Below are 25,915 nucleotides of genomic sequence, written 5' to 3' on the forward strand. Positions count from 1 at the left end.
GCATGAAAATACTCTAATGCAGTGCTGCTCAACAAAACTTTCTGTGATGATGGAAATGTTCCATTATCTCTGTTGTTGAATCCAGAAGCTTCTAGCCACATGAATACTCACAGTGTGGCTTATGCAATTGAGGAATTGAATTTTTAATATAGCTTAAACATCCACCTGTGGCTAGTGATTATCAATTGAACAGCACAGTTCTAATGCCTCATGGGTCAAAATCAGTGGTTTCTTCAGGGTATTTCTCTAATCACAGATGACAGGTGTAGAGGGTCGTAGGTAGAAAGAGAGGAAAAGTCTTAACAAACAAGTTCAGTTTAACAAACAAGTTCTGAAACTCTCCACAGCTTTCAGAAGCAAGAGATGAGAAAAAGACTCTGGGGGAGACCTGAGTATGCCCTTGAACTCCTGGCTAATGCCGGTGGAAGTAGAAAGCCTAGGATTTGGCTCACTCAGATGGGAAGAGGCCTATGGTGCCACTCATAATCTGAGCCTTCAGCCATCTGTGCGTGGAAATCATTGCTGAGGGACTGGCAGGGAGGTAGGGGCGCTCATATCCAGACAGGGTTTCCAGGGCTAGATGAGGATTTAGAGGAGGAGGCCCTTTCTGACCACCTGCAGTCTGCACTGCCCCTTTCTGGGGATTAAGGTCTTGTTCTTGCTCTTGAACAGTTTGCTGGGATCCAGCTTGTTCATGAAGGAGCTGTTCTCTTCTGCAAATAGGTCTGTGTTGTCGGTGATGGGTTTATACATGTTGAACCACTGCTTGGCCTGTGGGCTAATGCCATAGCTGGTGAAGGCGTACTGCCACTGCAACAGGCCCAGCTGCCTGATGAGCAGGTGACTGTAAGCGGTGAAGGCGCCCGTGAGAAAATGCCAGGATAATGCTCTGCCCAGGAACAGATCTCAGTGTCCTGTGCTAACACTGGTTTCCCTCTTTTGTAGACAAGGCAAACCTCCCCCCTTCCCATGCTCACACATCACGCTGCAAGAACCAAAGTGAGACTTCTCTGGCTGGTTCTCCCAGGCTTCAAGTGCATCGTCTTCCAGGTCTGCTGGAGTTGGTGCCTTAGGAAGTGAACACATGGAAGACTGGTTGAGTTGACTCAGTGCTGAGATGCTCTCAATGGCCGTGCTGCCATGGATGCCCCATCATCCACCTTCACACTCCGTGTCATGGGGAAGCCATTGGTCATCAGGTAAAAATTCTTCACATCCTCAGGTAGCACACAGTTATCTTGTTGTGCCCATGAAGAAATCACACGATGTTCAGCGGGGGTTTCTCTATGATAGCCGCCTCTACCACACCTGGGGGAGATTCTAAAATGTGGGTGATCCCCAGGGTCAGCTTCTTCAGGTGCAGCTTGCTGCAGCCTGGGAGGGGGGGTGGTGTCTCCTCCATGGTTCGCGTGGCAGGTGCAGCGGTGGGGACGAGAAGGGGAGGGCAGCAGAGCTAGATGCTGCTCCAGAGGCTCAGCCATCAAGTTCACGGCATGCCGAGAGTTGTCTCTTAACAAGTTTTTAAGTATAAAATACAATACTGTTATCAGGCACAGCATTGTACACCAGAGTCTCTAGAATTTATTTATCTTGTATAACTGAAATTTAGTACATGTTAATTAGTAATTCCCTGTTTCTTCCCCACGCCAGACCCCTAGAAACTACTGTTGTATTTTCCCTTTCTATAAGTTTATCTCACATACCTCACATAAGGAGATTCATGCAGTATCTGTCCCTTAGTGACTGACTTATTTCGCTTAGTATAATGTCCTCCAACTTCAGTCACAAATGACAGGATTTCTTTCTTTTTTATTCTTCAGTAATATTCCATTGTATGTCTAATGGCTTTTTTAAAATCCATTCATCCATTGATGGACATTTAAGTTTTTTCTATATCCTGGCTGTTGTGAATAACATTGCAGTGCATATTGAAATGTTAATATCTCTTTGAAATCTGACTTGAGTTCTTTTGAATAAATACCCAGAGGGGGGATTGCTGGATCCTACTGCCAACTATTTATTTTATAATTTCCAAAATTTGTAGCTATCATTACACCCCTATTCTCTTTGTACTTCTGTATTTAAACCTTAAAAATATGTTTACTGTCATTGTAGTGTGGTTTGAAGAAGCAGCAGATCTTTTTTTGTTCTGTCTACTCTCTTAATCAATAGTAGTTGTTTTCAGTGCAAATTCCAGGATTCCTTCTTAATTACCAAAATAGATGCTTGAATTATCTGCATTTAACCATGCTTAGAAATATATTAGCCACCTGATATATACATAAATTTGCTTTTAAAGTGATGTCATCATTAGGATTGCAATGTCACCAAGTCCAGCAGAAACAAATTTTATAAGCTGTGAATATGAATTTTTGGACTTGGAAGCTGAGACATGCATTTTGTATTTATTACTGTCATTTAAAGAAATAGTCTCATAAAATAGGAAAGATAAAAATATAAATCTCCTCAGGAGTTATTGTTAATTCATTGATCTGATTGACAGTTTTAGCAGAGGGCTATGTGAGTTTGGGCATGAGAAGATTATTCTTGGATTCATTATATAAAGTTCATGCCAAGTTTAATCTGTAATCCAGTCCATAAAATGATTTATAAGACAAATATTTGAAAGTTTTCTGGGACTGGATAAGATCTGAAAGACCATTTTTCCTGTGTTCTGATGGGTCATTTTATAACTCTTCTCTGCTTCACAAGTTCCAACTTTTTGACTTATTAAAGCATGTGTATTTTTAAATAAATCTTAAAAATATAACACAATGTACAACATTCCAGTTGGGACTCCTTCTCTGAGTTCTAAAAATAATTTAAGTTTAAAATAATCTGATTTTATATAAAATCGTAGTCCCTTGATTTCTTACCACTAACACTCATTCTCTCCTCTTCAAATACAATTTGAACTTAGGCATAAAGTATTTATTCCAAAGTGATATAACACACAGAAGTTTTTATTTTCCATCCTGGGACATCTTTAGTGAATGATGATGGTTGAGGAAAGCTAAACATCCATTAACAGTGCCCATCAGTTTTATGAAATTGTTGTCAGGACCATTTCTATTACTCTAAAATCAGCTTAGATACAGTTTCGTAAAAACATATTTTATTTATTTATTTGTTAGAGAGAGAGCGAACACAAGCAGGAGGAGTGTCCGGCAGAGAGAGAAGTGGACTCCCTGCTGAGCAGGGAGCCCGATGCAGGATTCAATCCCAGGACCCTAGGATTATGGCCTGAGTGGAGGGCAGACACTTAACCAACTGAGCCACCCAGCTGCCCCTCATCTTGAATACTGCTATGAGAAATTGTCATTTCCTTTAGGAAACTCTCTGGAAAACTGTTTATATTCCAAAGTCCTTTTTAAATTTTTTCTTCCTTTAAGAGAGAGAGAATGAGCATGGGGGGGAAGGGAGAAGGGAGAGGCAGAGGAGGAGGGAGGTAGAGAATCCTAAGCAGGCTCCGTGCTAAGAGTGGAGCCCAACCTGAGGCTCCATCTCATGACCCTGAGGTCATGACCTTAGTCAAAAATCAAGAGTTGGTTGCTTAACCTGTTGAGCCATCAAGGGACCACTACTACAAAATCCTTTAGCTTTTAGTCTTCAGGATGGCATTTGGCTTCTATAACACAGACTTTTTACATGTAGTAATGTGTGTGTGTGTGTGTGTGTGTGTGTGTGTGTGTGTGTGTGTAAAACAGGGATCCCTGATGTGTTTGTTTCTCATTTCGACAGTTAACATTATTGCACTCTGACAATTGGGTCTGTGTTACCATCTGTCACTCAGGGAATGTGTCTGTCAATTAACACTTCTACAACACTATCTGTCAACCCACAAAAGTTACCAGGAAAATAACGTGAAAGCTACTGTCAAGAGGAAATTGAACTAGGTATCGAGTTCTTTGGAAGTACATTTATTTCACAGCATCTGCGTGTCAAGTAGTGATGAATGCCCTTTCTAACTAGGTGAGAAAGTGAAATCTGTCTCTTTAAAGAAACTTCTATAAAGTAGGATATGCTCTTTCACCAATGGCAATTGATCTATAACATGTTTTCAAATTTATTCATTTATTTATATATAATTTCAAAGTATATTCAAAACACCTCATTGTAATTTTTTAAACCCTATATTTAGGAAATATCTAGTACTTTATTTAGGAAATGACTTAATGAAAACTTCTGATATTTCACTCATCCTACCATAATATAACTCATAAAATCTTCAGGTTAAACTATTAAGGGTGAATATCCTTTCCAAAAAGAACGTTTCCTTGTATAATGACTAGATGTTTTTACAAAGTTCACTTTAGAAGATTATCCATACTCTATAAATTCCTACTTTTGAAGGATAGATTTCTAAAACAAACACAACACACTGGACTCACAGTTGTGAAGGTCTAAGGGAGAAAGATTTCTCAGTTACCTATTCTGCTTGTTCAAATGCATCCTGTAATTATTTACTTTAGAACCTGAAAATAAAATTTCATTAGTCCAAGAGTCTCATCAAGAAGCTTTGTTATTTGGGGAGCCTCGGTGGCTCAGTGGGTTAAAGCTTCTGCTTTTGGCTCAGGTCCTTCTGTTTGGATGTCCAAAGTAGATCTAAATGAACTTTAAGTGTTTATGGCAGTGGTTGAAAAATTACAACCTGATGGCTAAAACTAGATCATGACTTGTGTTTATACATAGTTTCATTGGAAGATACTTGACTCCATTTTTTCTAGGGGTTGTTTTGCATTACAATGATAGAGTTGAATAGTTGTGACAGAAACCACATAGTCTTCATAGTCTAAAATATTTACTATTTGGTTTTTTAACTAAAATGTGTATTTGGTTTTTTGAATAAAATGTCTGTCTGGTTTATGGCATTTAGGGCTTTAGAGAAAATTCATTTAAACATCTACAGATAACTCTTCTCCTTTGCTGGTGGGCCTTGATAGAGAACTGATGGCCTCACCTTGCCACACCAAGTGACACTGTAACCTGAGCTGCCCATCATAAATTAGACATTTCACGTAGCGATAATGTTAGATATACAGCAGCTCTATATTATCAAGTGGTAGTGGAAGACTTAAGTGTCACAAGCAGACGGGTCAAATTCCCACAGCATCAATTTTTGTTGCTTGTATTTGTCCTTGCATTAACACCCGTGTCTTGTAAATGTAACTGCGGTGGTCTTAGAAACACAATGATCACAGGTTTTTGACTTTTGCTCCACCAGCCCTAGGGATGATAGCAGCTTCCAGCTGTTCTTAATTAGTGGGCTCAAAATTATTATTCTCCTTTTGTTTCTCCAGCACTTTCCATACTTTTGTCAACAAATCTCATATTAAATACCCTCCTTTTGATGTTTCCAGACTAGTTTCTTTTTTCCTGCCTAGACACTGATAACCTCACATAACAATTTTGGTGATACTATGCAGTGAAACTTTTCTGTATGAAATTGTAATGTTGGATCCATGTCATTATATATTTGTTAAAACCCATATAGTGAGTTTTTAAAAACCCATATGGACTTTGGGTGATGGTAGGGTTGGGGGGTTGGAGATATATGGGAACTCTGTACTTGCCACTTAATTTTGCTGTGAACCTAAAACTGCTCTAAAAAAAATAGTCTATTTTTTTTAAAGTCATATCTGATTTTACTAATAATTATATATGTGTCATTACCTCTTTAGATAAAAATCCTTTTTTTTTTAAACATTATCTAGAACAACATCAAAGTTAGGAAATATTTTTTCCCTACAGGGTTAGTAGAAATGGCTTTTAAAACGTTGTGACTACTATTATCATCTGGAATTAGAGATCCAGATAAGAATCTAGTCAGCTAGGGTTGTTGAATTTATTCATTCAAAAATATAATCTTAATTTTTTTTTTTAAAGATTTTATTTATTCATTTGACAGAGAGAAATCACAAGTAGATGGAGAGGCAGGCAGAGAGAGAGAGAGAAGGAAGCAGGCTCCCTGCCGAGCAGAGAGCCCGACGCGGGACTCGATCCCAGGACCCTGAGATCATGACCTGAGCCGAAGGAAGCGGCTTAACCCACTGAGCCACCCAGGCGCCCCTATAATCTTAATTTTTAAAGTCTATTATAGCTATAGTTGTTTCTCCCTCTTTCCTTCTTTATTTTGTTTGGATTAGCTTTAATTTTTTTTCCATCCACTTTGTCTTGTGTTTAACCATGCTATTAGTCTTTGTCCTTACTATAGATTTTTGTTCATAATTATATGGGCTTTTTAGCTACCTTTTATTATGTATTTCTAATTTTATTGTGTTGAGGTCAGAGAGTAATATTTCCCTAGAGTCTTTGGATTGTGGCCTAGTTCATTTTTATGAATGATCGACCCATGTATGCTGTGTCAGAGTTCAACCAGGAAAACAGCACCAGCAGGAGATAGATATATTAAAAGAGTTAGTGTAAGAATGTGAATTATGTGACCATGGGACAGGCTGTCAGGAAGGGTAGTCTGGAACTCTAAAGCGAAAGCTGAAGCTCTTCTCCATAAGCAGTATTTCTTCAGGGAATCCTCACATTGCTTTTAACTAATTATATTAGACCCACCCAGATTATCTAGAAAATGTGCCTTAAAGTTAACTGTTATGCATTCTAATTACATGTCTACGAAATATCTCCTCAGCAATAGCAAGACTAGTGTTTGATTAAATAACTGGAAACAGGTCATTTTGAAGTAAACATACAAAATGACCATATTCATATGCTAAAAAATGTGCATTTTATCTTATTTGGCTGCAGACTTTATTCCAATCCTCTGTATTTATGCCAAAAGCTAATCGCTACTAATTTTTCTTGAGGCATTAATTCAAGTACAGATGTGTTATTTTTGTCCATTAGAACATCCTTCCTAAAGTTTTTCATACCATGTTCAGATTTGTCAGTTATAAATATTACCATTGGAGGTACTCTGATATTTGCCTAGGATGTCGTAATCTGTTCCTGTATCATCAACTGAGGAAATGAAAAAACAAAACAAAACAAAACAAAAAAACAAACAAACAAACCACAAAACCAGAAAGAAACAAACAGAAACAAACCCTAATATTCTCTTTGTGGTTGTCTTCAATGCATCTATCATAGCAACGTGCTTCTGCGTTTTGTTTTGTCTAAGCAACTCAGGATTTTACGTCATGGTCATTGTGATGTCTGCAAGCACTCACATTTTTCAGAGCATGCCTCACTGAAAAGAGCCCTCCTTGAGGTCCATGAGTTTCTGGATGTCAAATAAGAACTTGATCCTACAGTGTTAACTGTGGGCTCTCTGTAGGGCAGCTCACTTTATACATACCCTAAAAACTGCTCTTTGCAAAATATTGTCTCATTTTGTTATAAGTACATTGCTTGAAAGGTGAAGAACTGCCAAAATGATTCCCAGTAGCCTGTCTATACTGATTGGTTTTGGGTCCTCCCCATACCAAGCAGATTCATTACGGTCATAATACTGCCCCACCGCCTTTAGCTGATATTACTGCTTTTTGAAAAGCAAAGAAGCAAATACTGACCCATGCAGGCCATGTAGAGAAAAGAAAGGAGAGAGCTCAAAGGCTCTTATCACACAGCTATGGTACCTAGTTGTCTCTTTCTTTGGGCTCCTTTATGTTTCTGAAGGACCAGAACATCTTATAGAATCACAAGCCCATATTTTATTTTCTTATATTATGAATAAAATTAAGGATAAACCTAATTGTGCTGGCTAGGAAATTAAAACTTTTGTATGTTATTTTACAGATTTATGTTTTTAAGACTGAGAGCTACTTGCTACTGTAATATTTCAATAATATTTATAGATATGTCAAAGTATTACACATTGAAGTGACAAGATTGATTTTAAAGTGGCTTTTTATCAATATCTTTCTACTTTGCTCGATGGTAGAATATTGCAAACTTGTTAAAGCACAGAGAAAATGAATCAATATTCTCTAATATTCTGAGTTTTCTTTAAAGAGAAATTCACCTGTTTACTTAGGAATAACAATTAAGTTCACTTTTCATGTGCATGTGCTGACTTGTTATCCATGGCTATAGGCTCAGAGAATAACTCTGCACCCGAACATGTATGAAGTCGATCATCCTCCCCAGACCTGCACCTGCACGCTCTTACCTTCTCTCCTCCACCCCACCACAGTCTTCTTACCCCTGCTTCTTGGAGCCTCATTATAATTGGGTCCATTCTCAAAATTTTTAACTCTCGTACTCAGCTCTGTTTGTCATGGGCCAGGACAAATTTAAACCATCCCCTGCAAATATTTAAATGGCTATTAAAATTGAACTTTGGTAAGATAACCTATATAGTGACAAAATCAAAATAATTTATGTGAGCATGAGAATGTCTGGGATCAAACTGTGGGGTATTGATGTGACTTTCGGCAGTCCTCTCAATTACAGTGATGTGGCAGCATGTAACTCTTTGTAGTCATAACCCTGTGAACCACAGAAAATTGAATACAGTTCATTATAAAGCAAGCTTCTGGGCTGGTAAAAGAGCAGAGCATGTTGTACATGCAACATTGCTGTTAATATTATTATAAAAATATTAATGCTAACATTTCAGCGATTTTTTTGCATTCAATTTGATTATATAATTTCTTCACAGATACCTGTTAAGTACTCTTGATTACATGGATATTTTATAGTGGCAGTAAATTAACTCACAAGGTAAATTAATAACAACATGTGCATTTACCTGTCATACACAAATTTGACAAAAATGGATCTGTTGTTGAAACTATTTTCACTGTAGGAAATAGACCCTAATCTTTAATGTGAGTTTATGAGTATAGGAAGACATGTTATTTACTTAACAGTTTCCAATGAAATTATTCATAAATTTTAATGAGTATTAAATTTTAATAACTATCCAGTTTTATTAAATTTTAATTATATAAGTAATAGATGAATATGTTCTCTTTTATAACATATGCATATTGTTAGTAAAATTAAAATTACTCCCTAACCATCATTCTGTACTCTAGTCACCTCTCTTCCTCACCAGAGATGATCATTATTTTCTTGCATCATTCTTGACCGATTTTTTGAACTTTTATGTGTAGTTGAAAACATTGCAATAATTAATAGACAATGTTTTGTATGAATTCCCATATTTTTTCAGATAAATAGTGTTTTACTTTAATACTTCTTAGGAGCTCACTTGTTTTTTACCAACTGTTTTTTTCCTTGAGAATATTCATATTAAAACATGCAGATCAAACATTCCTTTATACATGCTTCATGTTAAACTGTAGAAATGCACTATATTTAATTTAGACATTGATTTTGGTAGACATTTAGATTTTAATTTTTGCTTTTATGTACTAAATAGTGCAATTAATATCTGGGATGTCTTGTGTATAGTTGGAAGTTTCTCAAAGTTAAGACACTTGAGGTAGAAGTTCTGGGACATAGAAATATTCTTAGTTTTAAGTGATTGTACTAAGCCACTGTGATGTTGTGATTTACAATAAAAATGTTTATTTGGTCTTTATTCCTTTTCCTGTTATACAGCTCCAAACACCCTTGTAATTTCCTAAGCAATAAGATTGATGGGAGTATCTTTTGTTATAATATTTGGGCTTTTTGTCCTCAAATCACTACCGTTCCTGAACTCCTTCCAGAGTGATAAAGGTGAAAGTGTCTTTTTTTTTTTTTTTTTTAGATTTTATTTATTTATTTGACAGAGAGAGAGATCACAAGTAGGCAGAGAGGCAGGCAGAGAGAGAGAGGGGGAAGCAGGCTCCCTGTTGAGCAGAGCGCCTGATGTGGGGCTTGATCCCTGGGCCCTGAGATCATGACCTGAGCCAAAGGCAGAGGCTTAACCCAATGAGCCACCCAGGTGGCCCGAAAGTGTCTTTTTTTTTTTTTTTTTTAATTCATAGCAAGCTTCTTTTAACCACACTTCAGTTTAGGTTTTTGGAAAACCTCTAAAGAGGGAGATCTGTTACCAGGGAACCACCCTTAAGATTCAGGGTTAGAACTTTCAGCCCCACCTCCTTACTTCTGGGGAGAGGATAGGAGCTGGAGTTTGAGGTAATCACTTATGACCAGTAATTTATTCAATCATGTCTAGGTAATGAAGCCTCCAGAAAAAATTCTAACTGAAGAGGTTTGGAGAACTTCTAGGTTGGTGGGCCTGAGGAGGTCCTGGGAGAGTGGTATACTCAGGGAGGGCATGGAAACTCCACGTCCCTTCCTCCATTCCCTGCCTTGTGCATCTCTTTTATCTGGCTGCTCCCGAGTTACAATCTTTGTAATAAACCAGTAATCTGCTCAGTAAACTGTTTTCCTGGATTCTGTGAACCATTCCAACAAATAAATGACATTGGAAGTAGGGGCAGTCTTGTGAGACCAAGCCCCTAACGGATGATATCTGACACTCTCTCCAGGCAGATAGCATCAGAATTGAGTTGAATTGAATGACATCCAACTGGTGTCACAGAATTGCTTGGTGTGATGAAACCCATACATTTGGAGTATTCAGTGAGGAGAGGGGAAAAAAAAATTTCCCTCCAAGTAAACTCTTTTTCCTCTTTAGCTACCCACTACATTGATGTATAAATATTCATACTCTCAGAAATGATGTACTCAAATACCTTTCCATATAATGTTGCCAAATCATGTTTTTTTACTTGTCTATATCTTATACACGTGATGAGTAAAATTTTTAAACTATCATGTTTTAACACTAAGCAATTTGATTTAATTTAGGAACCTCTATGATGTGCTGGTGAAAGGTGGCAATTTTCCTAATAAATATGACATCTTCTCTAAAGAGCTCAGTCATAACATAGGTTTGGCTTTCTCTCTTTAATGCCCCTGAAGAGTGAGATGTCTTTTTGGATTCATGAAATTACTTATTAAGCTGCAGAGTTAACTAGTTATGATGGTAGCAATGCCTCTCTCCTTTCATATATAAACCCAAGCGAGATATTGTCTCTGGTACGAAGGGAAAACAAGGTAAAAGGAGACTGGTATTTGGATTTAAAAACTATTGAAAAGAATCTCAGCACAATATACTAGAGTGTGACCAGGAACAGGATATTTCCATTCCTTGGGAACTCAGTTATGAGTCTCAAAATGTCATCAAAAATAACACTACTTTAAAAAAAAAAATTTTTTTTGTAGATTATGAGTGTCCAAGGATGTATATATTTAATTTTATTCTGTGTAATAGAGCTTCATATAGAGAGTCTGTCTGCACTGGAGAGTTTAAATATAATCCCACCAAGTTTTCTTTATGTTAGAGAAAACATTACTATATTTATTTGGCAGAAGGGGGCTTTGGTGAGAATCTTTTCTCCAATAAAGCAAGTTAATGGAATGCCATTGAAAAGTGTTCTGATTTAACTACATAATGGTACATTTGGGAGTCCTTAGAAATGGACTCCTTTGTTTATATTAGGCATAAAGACATTTTAAATCCAAGACCTGCATTGGGGATTCACACATATTCTGTCTTACTGAGGCTAATAAAAGCATTTTGCCTCATTCTTTCATTTTAATTAGGTGTTTTCTTCCTTTACTAGGGTTCTCTTGCTCTAGGGATTTCATTACTTTATAATATTGGCTCCAATTGACATTTTATTTGGTGTTTCAGAGACAATAAGAAAAAAGTAGGGAGTTTGTTTGTAATTTGGAAAAATAATGAGCATGCTATCATCATCTACCAGTAGAGAAGAACATGCCCCCAGGCACAGGCATACACAATTAGCTGCCAGACCCATCACTCTCCTCCCCATTGATCATGGTCCCTTTTCAGAGTTCCCAGGTGATCAATACCGTATGTTAAGAAACAGTTCACAGAATGTCCGTTTAAGAGTGATAGATACATTCAGTACTAGGGCTTTCACTATTAAAAAAAAAAGATTAAGATAATTTCTAAACTTGTGAAATGGCCTCCCAGAGTAGACTTCGGGGTCTCTTTACTTGATTTAAGGCAATTAGAATCTCATTAGGAGAAAATGTCTTGTTAAAGTCACTCTAATCAAAAGTAAAATTCCCTGAGGATTATTTTTCCCCTTGAGAACAAATATTAAATCAACACCACCTGTATTCTAAATAAACATGTATGTTATAAATATTAAGAAAAATGTATTTAAAAAGCATAGCAACATCTTAATAGAAAATGAAATGCTTATTAAAACAATCTGATTTCCAAGAGTAATAAATCCTATAACTTTGTAGTTGGTATGTCAAAATATCCCCATAGGAGATTAATGGATCTGAAGAATTTACAATATAAAAATGTAGGAAGATAGCAGGGGCTGTTGTTACAAGAAGGTAATAGAACTAGAGAATCAAAACACCCACCAGGCATAACAGTTTATCAATAATGGACTAGAAATTAAGCAAAGTGTATATGTGTGTGTGTGTCTGTGTGTGTCTATGTGTGTCTATGTGTCTGTGTGACAGAGAGAGAGAGAGAGTAAACAAACAATACCAGCCAGAGACATAATCCAGATGACATTTCAAATGTCCAATTAAATTAAAAAAAAGGGAAAAGAAACTCAACATCATACATGCCGACTATAGAATGCAAATTAAAATCATAACGACATACCTCTACATAAACACTAGAATAGTCATAAACAAAAAGACAAGAATGAGTTGAGGAAGATACAGAGAAGCTGGAACTCTTCTACACTTATGACTAGCATGTAAAATGGTAGCCAATTTAGAAAATAGTTTCACAGAGCTTTAAAAAGTTAAACAAAAATTTTCCTTGTGACCTAATAATTCCAATTCTGAGTGTCTATCTGGGAAAATAGATATATATTCCCACAAAAGACAAATTTAAATATTCTTAGCAGAATTATTTATAACATACCCAAAGTGACAACAATGCAAAAGTTCATCATCTGGTTATTTGATAATCAACTGTAAAACACCCATACAATGGAACGCCATTCAGCAATAGAAAATGAATGAGGTACTAGTGCTTGTTACAACATGGATGAATTAAAAAATATTATGCTAGGTAAAAGAAACCAAAGGCAAAAGACTACGTATATTATGAGTCATTTTATCTGAAATATCCAGAAAAGACAAATCTGTAAAGACAGAAAGCAGATTAATGGATGTCTTGAGCTGGGGTAGAAGGAGGAATTGACTGTTAATAAGCAAGAGTTTTCGGGGTGCCCGGGTGGCTCAGTTGGTTGAGCAGCTGCCTTCGGCTCGGGTCATGATTCCAGGGTCCTGGGATCGAGCCCCACATCGGGCTCCCTGCTCAGCGGATAGCCTGCTTCTCTCTCTCCCCCTCTCCCTGCCGTTCTGCTTACTTGTGCTCTCTCTCTAGCTCTCTGTCAAATAAACAAATAAAATATTAAAAAAAAAAATAAGCAAGAGTGTTCTATGCAGTAATAGAAATGTACTAAAATAGGTTTGTGGTGATATTTGCAGAACTCTGTGTATTTAATAAAAATCACTGAGTTGCACACTCAATGTAAAATAGGTGAATTTTGTGGTACATAAATTACATCTCAAAAATGCTTTTGGAAATAAATAAAAGCACATTTTCAGCATCTCCAAATAAGAAATGAGGAAGCACAGATAGTAAGTCTAAAGGCAAAAACTAACAAACCGCCCAGAAACCAAACCATGTGACACAGATCATGCACTCTGTTGTCTTTTCCAACTTAAATGTGCTTCCTGGAGTTTGTTTTCCTGGTAATTAGAAAAATCCCACCAAGCTTACTAGCTGGGCAGGGAATGCTGTCGATGGGCTACAAAGATAGAAGATTGTGTTTGTGAAAACACCTCTACCAAGGATAGTAAATATACTGATTACTTTTGAATTACTTTTGATTACTTTTGACTTTTAAATCCTCATAGAAACGATAAGATAGCTATCTCAATATCATTGGAGGGGATTGCAAATCTGAAAGACCCCTTTTATAGGAGACTTGGAGATACTTGAAGTTCGTTTTATTGTTGTCATAAGGAGTCTGATTCCCTTTGTTGATAATGAACCACTGACATCCCTTAAACCTCAACCTTCCCTGTTTTGCCTTTTGCCCCAGGTGCCTGCCAGAGAGACCCACTCCCTCCTTCGGTGAAAGTGAGTAATTCAAACTACAAAAGCTCCTTCCCTCTCAGTGGGAACCCTCCCCAGGCCTTTCCCTCTGGCCACAATAAAAACCCAAGCCAGTCTCTTTTGTTGCTCTCTCAAGCTATTGAGCTACCTACCTGCTGAATTACATAAGTAATCAAGCTTTTCATACCTTCTGGGTACTCATCGAGTTTGTCATCCGCCTTGGTATGTGAACCAGACTTTGGGTGGGAGTCCAACTGCTTCTGCAGGTGACCATAACAACTGTCTTTTGTCATATAGGACTTGATGAAAAATGGGAAAAAAGAGAAAATTTCCTAAATTTTTAACTTGGACTTTGACATTGTGTGTGGTCATCATAACTATTTTCCTATTCACTATTTCTCCCTTTCATGCTTACTGAAATTTTTTGTTGTTTCAATTAGCAATACACCTAATTAAAACAACAACAACAACAAAAAAAAAAAACAAAAAAAACACTCTTCCATAGATTCATAAGTCCTCTTATAATTAAAAGATTCCTTTAACCAAGTTCTGACAAATTAGATGTAAGAAAAAAAAGTACAAAGGTTAAGATTTCTGGGAAAACTGCTCTTTTCATAACTAAGGAAAAGAATGTTTTTAAGCTGACATGTGTCATGTGTCCTGTATCTTCCTTCTCCTTCCTGCCTAGAAGTAAGATATGATGCCCGAAGTTATCATGTAAGGATGAAAATGAAAGTGTCATGCAAAGTCTGGTGAAGAGGAAAATGAGATCCTTGAGTTTCTGCTACTCCAGGCCTGGAGTGCCTGCTTCATGATGCATTAAATGAGAGAGAAAAGAAAAAAACAAAAACAAAAACAAAAAACCCGAAACCCAAAAAAACTAAAAATCCTGAGTTGGAGGAAATGGCAAGTGTTAGTCAAAGCGTCAAAGTTTCAGTTATAAAACATGTTCTGAGACCTAATATAAGGCTCTGTGACTATAATTGATAATACTATGTTGTACACTTGACATTTGATAAGCTCTTGAGTGTTCTTACCACATACACATACAGAAAGGTAACTATATGAGGTGATGGACATGTTAATTTGTTAATTAGCTTAATTGTGTTAATCATTTCATAGTGTACCCGTATATCAAAACATCAAGTTGTACACCTTAAATATATGTAATTTTTAATTATCTATCATACCTCAATAAAGCTAGCAAAAATTCCCCCAAATAAATTCCATTAAACAAATGATAGAATTTCTTTTTTAATACAGTCAGAAGTCATTTCTAAAAAATATATATATTATGCGAAATCAACTGATTTTCACTTGAGTATGAACTCCAACTTATTTTTTATGGACATTCTCTTTGTAACACTTTTATTTGCACAGAGTTTATGAGAAATGATAATATGATACAGTTTTTTTGTTTTGTCATCCTCCAAATACATAGTTACATGAGATTAACAGGAGGAAGTCAAACAGACAATTTGGGGGATCCAGGCTAAATGGAAAAAGAATTTACAACAACTTCATGTCATTTTTTGAAGAAAGATGGGGTGGGTGTAATATTGGGACTTGCATAAACTTCTTTTCTGTCTAATCCTATAGTACCTGGACCTGGATTGCCTTCATGGGTTTCAGAAGGAGGATCCATTGAAAAGACTTACATCCGGTCAGTAATTCAAAGATATAATTGCCTGAATGCCTAAAAAGAAAATATGGGATGAGTTTTTCTTTCTCCTCTTCTGTCTAATATAAGATTCAGTCTTTCAGACTCTTGAAAACTAGTGCACCAGACGATGAGAGGAATCTGTAAGACTGTACTTATCTAATCCTACTCCATACAACTGACTTAGATAAAGAGAAAAACATTGTCCAGATTCAAGCAACTACTGCTTTATTGGTAACTACTCTTTATTGGTAACTTTATTGGTAACTACTACTGGTAACTACTGGTAACTACTACTTTACTGGTAACTTTATTGGTAACTACTATATTCTACTTTTGTTAAATTAGATGGTTACACTCCCAGGAAGGAGAGAGTATTTGGGGGTGGGCGAGCAGGTATGGATGGCACTCAGCAATAAATGAAAATAAGTGAAATAGTGTAAAACTAGTTTTTCTTTGATTACTTGTTATAGTTTGAGAGCATGGAAAATCATACTGTGTCTTAGCTACATTTTGTGATGCCCAGAAGGGTAAATATTTGCTCTCTAAAAATAATCACCATTATTGAAAATTGAGATAAATTAGAATCCAGAATACCTTAGGAATATGTAAGCTGACATGACCTATATAAGGCATATTGAATAATTGGAAATTAATTTTCAATAAACATTTGGAATGATCTTAATATGGCGATACTCTTTGCCTCTAATTTTATAGGTCATATCTATTATCAAAGAAAACCTCTGAGAGGCACAGGAAACAAGTTTCTGTCACCAAAATAATCAAATGGGATTTATTTAATATTAGAGCTACTGATTACTGTATAGCTATTAGCATGGATGATGACTATTTGAGAGAAACATCTGATTAAGATGAGTGAAGATTCTTATATATATGTTCCGACTGCCTGCCTCAAAATAATGTGTTTTGATACCTATAGGCCTTGGTTTTATAGATAGAAAGCAAAGGCCAAGATGCAAAATGTTTGGCAAATCAAGTGTAGTATGTGCCTGAGACTGACATGGCAGGCTTTCATATCATAATTAAAAGCACTGACATTTACTGAGGGCAGCCATGAAAAATGCTTTGAATCATTCACACAAAGGTACATTTAGGATTCATTTATATTCATAGGACTTTCTGTTAGGATACTTAGTGTATCCTTGATGCAAAAAATATATATCCAAATTAAACATAGAAAATTAGTACACAGTATAACAAATGTATATGGCCCATAAGCCAACATTGGTCAAAACACTTTAAGCGCTTATATGAAGGAAGTATTCTGGAATGCCCACCAAAGACTGGGAATTTGAAACTTACAGAAACAGTTCTTCAAATATAGTTCCTTCTATATTAATATTAGGTGTAAGGGTAACTTAGGTTAATTTTTCTGGAAAGGAATAGATATCCTGGGGCGCCTGGGTGGCTCAGTGGGTTGGGCCTCTGCCTTTGGCTCAGGTCAGGATCTCAGAGTCCTGGGATCAAGCCCCGCATCGGGCTCTCTGCTCTGGCGGGGAGCCTGCTTACCCCTCTTTCTCTGCCTGGCTCTCTGCCTACTTGTGATTTCTGTCTGTCAAATAAATAAATAAAATGTTTTTTAAAAAAAAGGAATAGATATCCTTACTGTAAATTAATATATTTATTTATAGTAAAATTAATTTGATTGTTTAAAAAAAAACAAAATAATGATAACAATGAAAAATAAGCCAATTTCTCTATGACTCAGCAATGTCCCTGCCAGGTATACACCCCCCAAAATTTAAAGCATATGCACACATAAAAACTCATGCATGAAAAAGAAAAACAAAGTGATTAAAGGAGAATCCTAAAGAAGAATGAGGAGGTAAAGTATAAAGTATACAAAGATGGAGGACTAACCCTAGAGCAGAAGGGTGATGGTTTTTAATGTAATGAAAAGGAAGTGTGCAAGTAAGCTGTAGTTAATACATAGCTGCTTTAGGACTCTAGATGCATGATGTGAGTTCTCTAATGGAACCTGTCAAAAAACAATGTCTTATTCCAGTTCCCATAATATTGTGATAGTTAAAAAAGGGGAGGAAATTTATAGAAATTAAGAGCTGCCTAAATTGTTAAGTTTAGTAGAGAAATATAAACAGGCATATGTAAGTAATTTGATATTGATTAGCCTATTAATTTCTTGAAGTACAGTCACATGCACACATATGCATATTTACATAAATATATTAAGATTAGTTAATACAAACAAAACTATATGGGAAAAATTATTGAAAATTATACCTCATTAATTCTTAAAATTAGAAGTTCCTAAATATATCATATATTATTTCTCAGCTTATTTGTTAAAGTCATTCTTTCTGGTGTAATTTTTTTTTAATAATCATTACTTTTTAATGCAAATGTTTTTGAAGTACAACATGCAGAAAAACGGATGAATTCAGGTCAGTGAATTCTCAGATTAAATAAAATCCATGTCAGTGGTACCTGTTTCAAGAAACAGAACAATACCAACATCCCAGAAGCACCCTCTATGCCCTCCTCCAGTCATTACCTTACCCTAGAGGTAAACACTTTCTAACATCTAATATCACAGATTAGGTTTCCCTGTGTAAAACTTTGTATAAATTTGAATAAATAAATTCTGTTTTGTTCTCTGTGTCTTTCACTCAACATTGTGTTTATGAGATCCATCCAATTTATTGTATATTGTATATTATTTACATTGTTGTAGAGTATTCCATTCCATTGTATATCACAATTTATTTATCCTTTCTAATATTCGTGGATGTTTAGGTTGTTTCACTGTGGGATTATTATGAATAGTGAGACTATGAACATTCTACTTTTTTTTTTTTTAATTAACATATATTGTATTACTTGCTTCAGGGGTACAGGTCTATGAATCATCAGTCTTACACAATGCACACCACTCACCATAGCACATACCCTCCCCAATGTCCATAACCCAGCCACCCCAACCATTCCCCACCACCCAGCAATGCTCCGATTGTTTCCTGAGATTAAGAGTCTTTTATGGTTTGTCTCCCTTTGGATCCCATCTTGTTTCATTTTTCCATTCTTACCCCACCATGACCCTTCTGCCGTGCCTCTCAAATTACTCATATCAGAGAGATCATAGGATAATTGTCTTTCTCTGATTGACTTATTTCACTTGGCATAATACCCTCTAGTTCCATTCACATCATTGCAAATGGCAAGAGATCAGATTTTTTGATGGCTGCATAGTATTCCATTATATATATCTATATGTATATATATATATATATATATACCACCTCTTCTTTATCCACTCGTCTGTTGATGGACATCTAGGTTCTTTCCATAGGTTAGCTATTGTGAACATTGTTGCTGTAAACATTTGGGTGCATGAGCCCCTTTGGATCATTGCATTTGTATCTTTAGGGTAAATACCAGTAGGGCAATTGTTGGGTCAGAGGGTAGCTCTATTTTAAACCTTTTGAGGGATCTCCATGCTGTTTTCCAGAGTGGCTTCGCCAGCTTGCCTTCCCACCAACAGTGTAGGAGGGTTCCCCTTTCTCTGCATACTCTCCAACATCTGTCATTTCCTGACTTAAGTTTAGCCATTCTGACTGCTGTGAGGTGGTATCTCATTGTGGTTTTTATTTGTATTTCCTTGATGCCGAGTGATGTGGAGCATTTTTTCATGTGCCTGATGGCCCTTTGGATGTCTTCTTTGCAGAAATGTCTGTTCATGTCCTGTGTGCTTTTCTTCATTGGGTTATTTGTTCTTTGAATGTTGAGTTTGATAAATTCTTTCTAGATTTTGGATACTAGCCATTTATCTGGTATGTTATTTGCAAATATCTTCTCCCATTCTGTCTGTTGTCTTTTGGTTTTGTTGACTCTTTCCTTTGCTGTGCAAAAGCTTTTGATCTTGATGAAGTCCCAATAGCATATTTTACCCTGGCTTCCCTTGCCTTTTGAGATGTTTCTAGGAAGAAGTTGCAGTTGAGGTCAAAGAGGTTGCTGCCTGTGTTCTCCTCAAGGATTTTGATGGATTTCTGTCTCACATTGAGGTCCTTCATCCATTTTGAGTCTATTTTCATGTGTGGTGAAAGGAAATGGTCCAATTTCATTCTTCTGCATGTGGCTGTCCAATTTTCCCAACACCATTTGTTGAAAAGACTGTCTTTTTTCCTGTGGAAATTCTTTCCTGCTTTGTCAAAGATTAGTTGACCATAGAGTTGGGGGTCTACTTCTGGGTTCTCTATTCTGTTCCATTGATCTATGTGTCTGTTTTTGTGTCAGTACCACACTGTGTTGATGATGACAGCTTTGTAATAGAGCTTGAAGTCTGGAAGAGATGCCACCAACTTTGGCTTTCTTTTTTAACATTTCTCTGGCTATTCAAGCTCTTTTCTGGTCCCATATAAATTTTAGGATTATTTTTTCCATTAGTTTGAAAAAAAAATATGGTATTTTGATAGGGATTACATTAAATGTGTAGATTGCTTTAGGTAGCATAGACATTTTCATAACATTTCTTTTTCCAATCCATGAGCATTGAACATTTTTCCATTTCTTTGTGTCTTCCTCAATTTCTTTCATGAGTACTTAAAAGTTTTCTGAGTACAGATTCTTTACCTCTTGTTTAGGTTTATTCCTAGGTATCTTAGGGTTTTGGGTGCAATTATAATGGGATTAACTCCTTAATTTTTGTTTCTTCTGTCTTGCTTTTGGTGTATAAAAATGCAACTGATTTCTGTACCTTGGTTTTATATTCTGACACTTTACTGAATTCCTGTATGAGTTCTAGCAGTTTTGGAGTGGAATCTTTTGGGTTTTCCACATAAAGTATCATATCATCTGCAAAGAGTGAGGGTTTGACTTCTTTTTGCTGATTTGGATGCCTTTTATTTCTTTTTCTTGCCTGAATGCTGAGGCTAGGACTTCTAGTACTATATTGAATAGCAGTGGTAATAGTGAACATTCCTGCTATGTTCCTGACCTTACAGGAAAAGCTCTCAATTTTCCCCCCTTGCAAATGATATTTGCTGTGCATTTTCCATAGATGGCTTTTATGATATTGAGGTATGTACCTTCTATCCATACACGTTGAAGAGTATTTTTTTTTTTTAAGATTTCGTTTATTTGACAGAGATCACAAGTAGGCAGAGAGGCAGGCAGAGAGAGAGAGGAGGTAATAGGCTCCGCTGAGCAGAGAGCCTGATGTGGGGCTTGATCCCAGGACCCTGAGATCATGACCTGAGCTGAAGGCAGAGGCTTTAACCCACTGAGCCAACCAGGCACCCCTGAAGAATTTTGATCAAGAAAGATGCTATACTTTTTCAAATGCTTTTTCAGCTTCTATTGAGAGTACCATATGGTTCTTATTGTTTCTTTTATTAATGTATTCTATCACATTGATCGATTTGTGGATGATGAACCAACATTGAAGCACTGGTATAAATTCCTCTTGGTCGTGGTAAATAAGCCTTTTTTTTTAAATTAATTTTTTATTTTTTTATAAACACGTATTTTTATCCCCAGGGGTACAGGTCTATGAATCACCAGGTTTAAACACTTCACAGCACTCACCAAAGCACATACCCTCCCCAAGGTAAATAAGCCTTTTAATGTACTGTTAGATCCTATTGGCTAGTATTTTGGTGAGAATTTTCTCATCTGTGTTCATCAAGGATATTGGTCTGTAATTCTCTTTTTTGATGAGGTTTTTGTCTGGTTTTGGGATCAAGGTAATGTTGGCCTCATAAAATGAGTTTGGAAGTTTTCCTTCCATTTCTATTTTTTGGAACAGTTTCAGGAGAATAGGAATTAACTCTTCTTTAAATGCTTGGTAAAATTCCCCTGGAAAGCCATCTGGCCCTGGGCTCTTGTTTGTTGGGAGATTTTTGATGACTGCTTCTACCTCCTTACTGGTTATGGGTCTGTTCAGGTTTTCTATTTCTTCATGGTTCAGTTTTGTTAGTTTATACGCCCTAGGAATGTATCCATTTCTTCCAGATTGTCAAATTTGCTGGCGTGTAGTTGCTCATAATATGCTCTTATAATTGTTTATGTTTCTTTGGTGTTGGTTGTGATCTCTCTTCTTTCATTCATGATTTTATTTATTTGGGTCCCTTCTCTTTTCTTTTTCACAAGGCTGGCAAGGGTTTTATCAATCTTATTAATTCTTTCAAAGAACCAGCTCCTAGTTTCATTGATTTGTTCTACTTTTTTTGTTTGTTTGTTTGTTTCTATTTCATTAATTTTTGCTCTGATCTCTTAATTTTGCTTTGTATCTCTTCTCCTGCTGGGTTTAGGCTTTCTTTGCTGTTCTTTCCCCAGCTCCTTTAGGGGTAGAGTTATGGTGTGTACTTGAGACCTTTCTGGTTTCTTGAGAAAGTCTTGTATGGCTATATACTTTCCTATCAGGACTGCCTTTGCTGTGTCCTACAAATTTTGAACAGTTGTGTTTTCATTATCATTTCTTTCTTTGAAATTTTTCAATTTTTCTTGGTTGACCCTTTCATTCTTTATTAGGATGCTCTTTACCATCCATGTATTTAGGTTGTTTCCAACTTTCCTATTGTGATTGCATTCTAGCCTCAGAGATTGTGGTCTGAAAATAGGCAGGGAATGATCTGTCTTTTGGTACCAGTTGAGACCTGATTTGTGACCCATTATGTTCCATGTGCATTAGAGAAGAGTGTGTATTCTATTGCTTTAGGATAGAATGTTCTGAATATATCTGTGCTGTCCATCTGGTCCAGTGTGTCCCTTAAGGCCTTATTTCCACGTTGATCTTTTGCTTGGATGATCTGTTCATTTCAGTGAGGGGGGTGTTAAAGTCCCCTACTATTATTGTATTATTGTTGATGTGTTTCTATGATTTTATTATTAATTGGTTTATATAGTTGGCTGCTCCCATGTTAGGGGCATAGATATTTAAAATTTTTAGATCTTCTTGTTGGACAGACCCTTTGAGAATGAAATAGTATTCTTCCTCATCTCTTATTATAGTTTTTAGTTTAAAATATAATTTATCTTATATACGATTGCCACCCCAGCTTTCTTTTGATGTCCATTAGCATAGTAAGTAATTTTCTACCCCCTCACTTTAAATCTGGAGGTGTCTTAGGTCTTAAATGAGTTTCTTGTAGACAGCATATTGATGGGTCTTGTTTTTTTTTTTTTTTTATCCATTCTGATACCTGTGTCTTTTGATTGGGTGCACTTAGCTTATTTACATTCGGGGTAACTATTGAAAGATATGAATTTAGTGCCATTGTATTACCTGTAAGGTGACTGTTACTGTACACTGTCTCTGTTCCTTTCTGGTCTACTACTTCTAGACTCTCTCAGAGGACTCCTTTCAATATTTCCTGTAGGGCTTGTTTAGTGTTTACAAATTCTTTTAGTTTTTGTCTAAAAGCTTTTTAATCTCTCCTTCTATTTTCAATGATAGCCTAGCTGGATATAGTATTCTTGACTGCATGTTTTTCTCATTTAGTGCTCTGAATATATCATGCCAGTTCTTTCTGGCCTGCCAGGTCTCTGTGGATAAGTCTCTTGCCAACCTAATATTTTTATCATTGTATGTTACAGACTTCTTGTCCTGGGCTGCTTTCAGGGTTTTCCCTTGTCACTAAGACTTGTAAGTTTTAATATTAGATGACAGGGTGTGGACCTTTCTTGTTGATTTTGAGGGGGGCTCTCTGTGCCTCCTGGATTTTGATCTTATTCCCTTGGCCATATTAGAGAAATTCTCTAGTATAATTCACTGCAGTATACCTTCTTCCCTTTTCTCTTTTTCTTCTTCTTCAGGGATCCCAGTTATTCTAATATTGTTTCATCTTACGGTATCACTTATCTCTTGAATTCTCCCCTAATGGTCCAGTAGTTGTTTGTCTCTCTTTTGCTCAGCTTATTTACTCTCTGTCATTTGATCTTCTATATCACTAATTCTCTCTTCTGTCTCACTTATCCTAGCAGTAAGGGCCTCCATTTTTTATTGCACCTCATTAATAGCTTTTTTGATTTCAGCTTGTTTAGATTTTAGTTCTTTTATTTCTCCAGAAAGGGCTTTTATTTCTCCAGATGCATTTTCCCTAATATCTTCCATGCTTTTTTCGAACCCAGCTAGAACCTTGAGAATTGTCATTCTGAATTCTAGATCTGTCATATTACAAATGTCTGTATTGATTAGGTCCCTAACATTCGGTACTGCCTCTTGTTCCTTTTTTGTGGTGAATTTTTCCACCTTGCCATTTTATCCAGATAAGAATATATGAATGAGAGAATAAAATATTAAAAGGGTGGTGAAGACCCCAGAGAAATGTACACTAACCAAATCAGAAGAGACCTCAAATTGGGGGGAGAAGAAAGGGAGTAAAAAGATGTCTAAATTTTTTTTAATTAAATATATATATATATAAAATCTTAGACTGGTGAATAGAACAGCCATCCACTTGATTTTGGGTCGATTTTGGTCTCTTAGAAGCAACTACATCCCAAAATTTTAAAGAATGAAAAACTCATTTATCTACAAATATAAGGGTAAAGACAATGAAGGGATGGAATATGACTGTACAGATGAAAAATTTTAAAAAATTATAAAAAAACGAATCGATAAGATAAGTTGGTTGGAAAAACAAAGAAAAAGAAAGTGGTGAGAATATGATCAGGCTGAAGACTAGACCAAATGCCTGTGCTAGATTTATGGTATATTTTGGTCTATTAGAAGAAATTGTATTCCAAAAATTTTTTAGAAGAAAAAAACCCCGTGTGTATACAAAAAATAAAGTTAGATACAATGGAGGATCAAATATGACTATAATAATGAAGGTTTAAAAAGTTTTTTTTTTTTTTAAGAAAGATATTTTTAAGATAAACTAGTTAAAAAACGTTAAAAGAGGAACAAGGAAAAGTGAAAAAAGTTAGAATAAGGAAAAATATTTAAAAATTTAATTAACTTTGTAAGACTAATGAATCATGGGAAGAAAGCCATGAATTCCATGCTTTGTTTTCCCCTTCTCTGGAATTCTGCTATTTTCCTTAATTAGTGAGTTTGTTCTTAGCTGGATGTTCTTGCTGATCTTCTGAGGGAGGAGCCCACTGTAGTGATTCTCAAATATCTTTGCCAGAGGCAGAATTGCACCACCCTTGTCAGGGGCTGGACTAAGTAATCTGTTCGGGTTCAGTCTTGAGAGCTTTTGCTCCCTGAATGCTTTCTGTAGAGCTCTGGAGGACAGGAATGAAAGTGGAGGCCTCCCAGTCTTTGGCCAGGAGGAGCCAAGAGCTCAGACCCCACTCCTCAGTGCACCTTCGGAGAAAAGGGGTCAATCACTCTGGTCTCCCTGGTCTCTGCCACGCTCCAAGCTCACATGGCCTGTGACTGAGTGTTTTTATCCCTTGCACACAGCTCTATTTGGAGTCTCCAATCCCAGCAGATTCCTCTGCTCTGCTCTTCTGAAGGATGAAGATGGGTATCCCTGGATCTGCCACTTGTGGAGTCCCTGCTCAAAGATCAGTGCCGTGACTGTGCTGTGGATCATGGTTTAAGCTAACCCCAAACTGAGACCTCACTCCTCAACTCCATCTCTCTGCCCAGCATCCCTGCTCTGCTACCTGCAAGCTCTGCTACACTCAGACACCCCCAATCATTCTGTGACCTTGTGGGTCCCAAGACACACTGTCCCTGCAAGGGCTCCACCCCTGCTTAGCCTCTGGAGCAATGTCCCTCAGTGGAGCAGACTTTTTTTTTTTTTAAGGAGCAGACTTTTAAAAGTTTGAATTTTGCACTTTGTTGCTCCACTGCTTCCAAGGATCTGGCCCCTCCCCGTAGTCTCTCTTCCTGTCACTTCTAATTCACTTGTCCACACGTCATACCTTTCAGAAAGTGGTCGATTTTCTGTTTCTAGAATTGCTGCTCTTCTCTTCTATCTCCTGTTGCATTTGTAGGTGTTTAGAATGGTTTGATAACTATCTAGCTGAATTCCTGCAACTTGATGTCATCTCAGTCTGTTACTCCTCCATCATCTTGACTTCTCCCCCATGCCCATTTTTTAAATTGAATTATTTGGTTTTTGTTTTGTTTGTTTTTCTATTGAGTTGTTTGAGCTCATTGTATATTTTGGATATTGTCCCCCTATCAGATATATAATTTGCAAATATTTTCTCCAGTGGGTTGCCTGCTCCAGATGGTTTGTTAGCTGTGCAGAGGTTTTTAGTTTGATGTAGCC

At 36.6% G+C, this 25,915-nt stretch overlaps 1 pseudogene; it reads right to left on the reverse strand.

Moving 5' to 3' along the window:
• Positions 1–448: 448 nt before the first annotated feature.
• On the reverse strand, positions 449–1,402 carry LOC131837222 (tubulin polyglutamylase complex subunit 2-like; annotated as a pseudogene).
• Between the last annotated feature and the right edge of the window lie 24,513 nt (positions 1,403–25,915).

The sequence above is a fragment of the Mustela lutreola genome, chromosome 7 (assembly GCF_030435805.1).
Source record: "Mustela lutreola isolate mMusLut2 chromosome 7, mMusLut2.pri, whole genome shotgun sequence".
NCBI lineage: Eukaryota > Metazoa > Chordata > Mammalia > Carnivora > Mustelidae > Mustela > Mustela lutreola.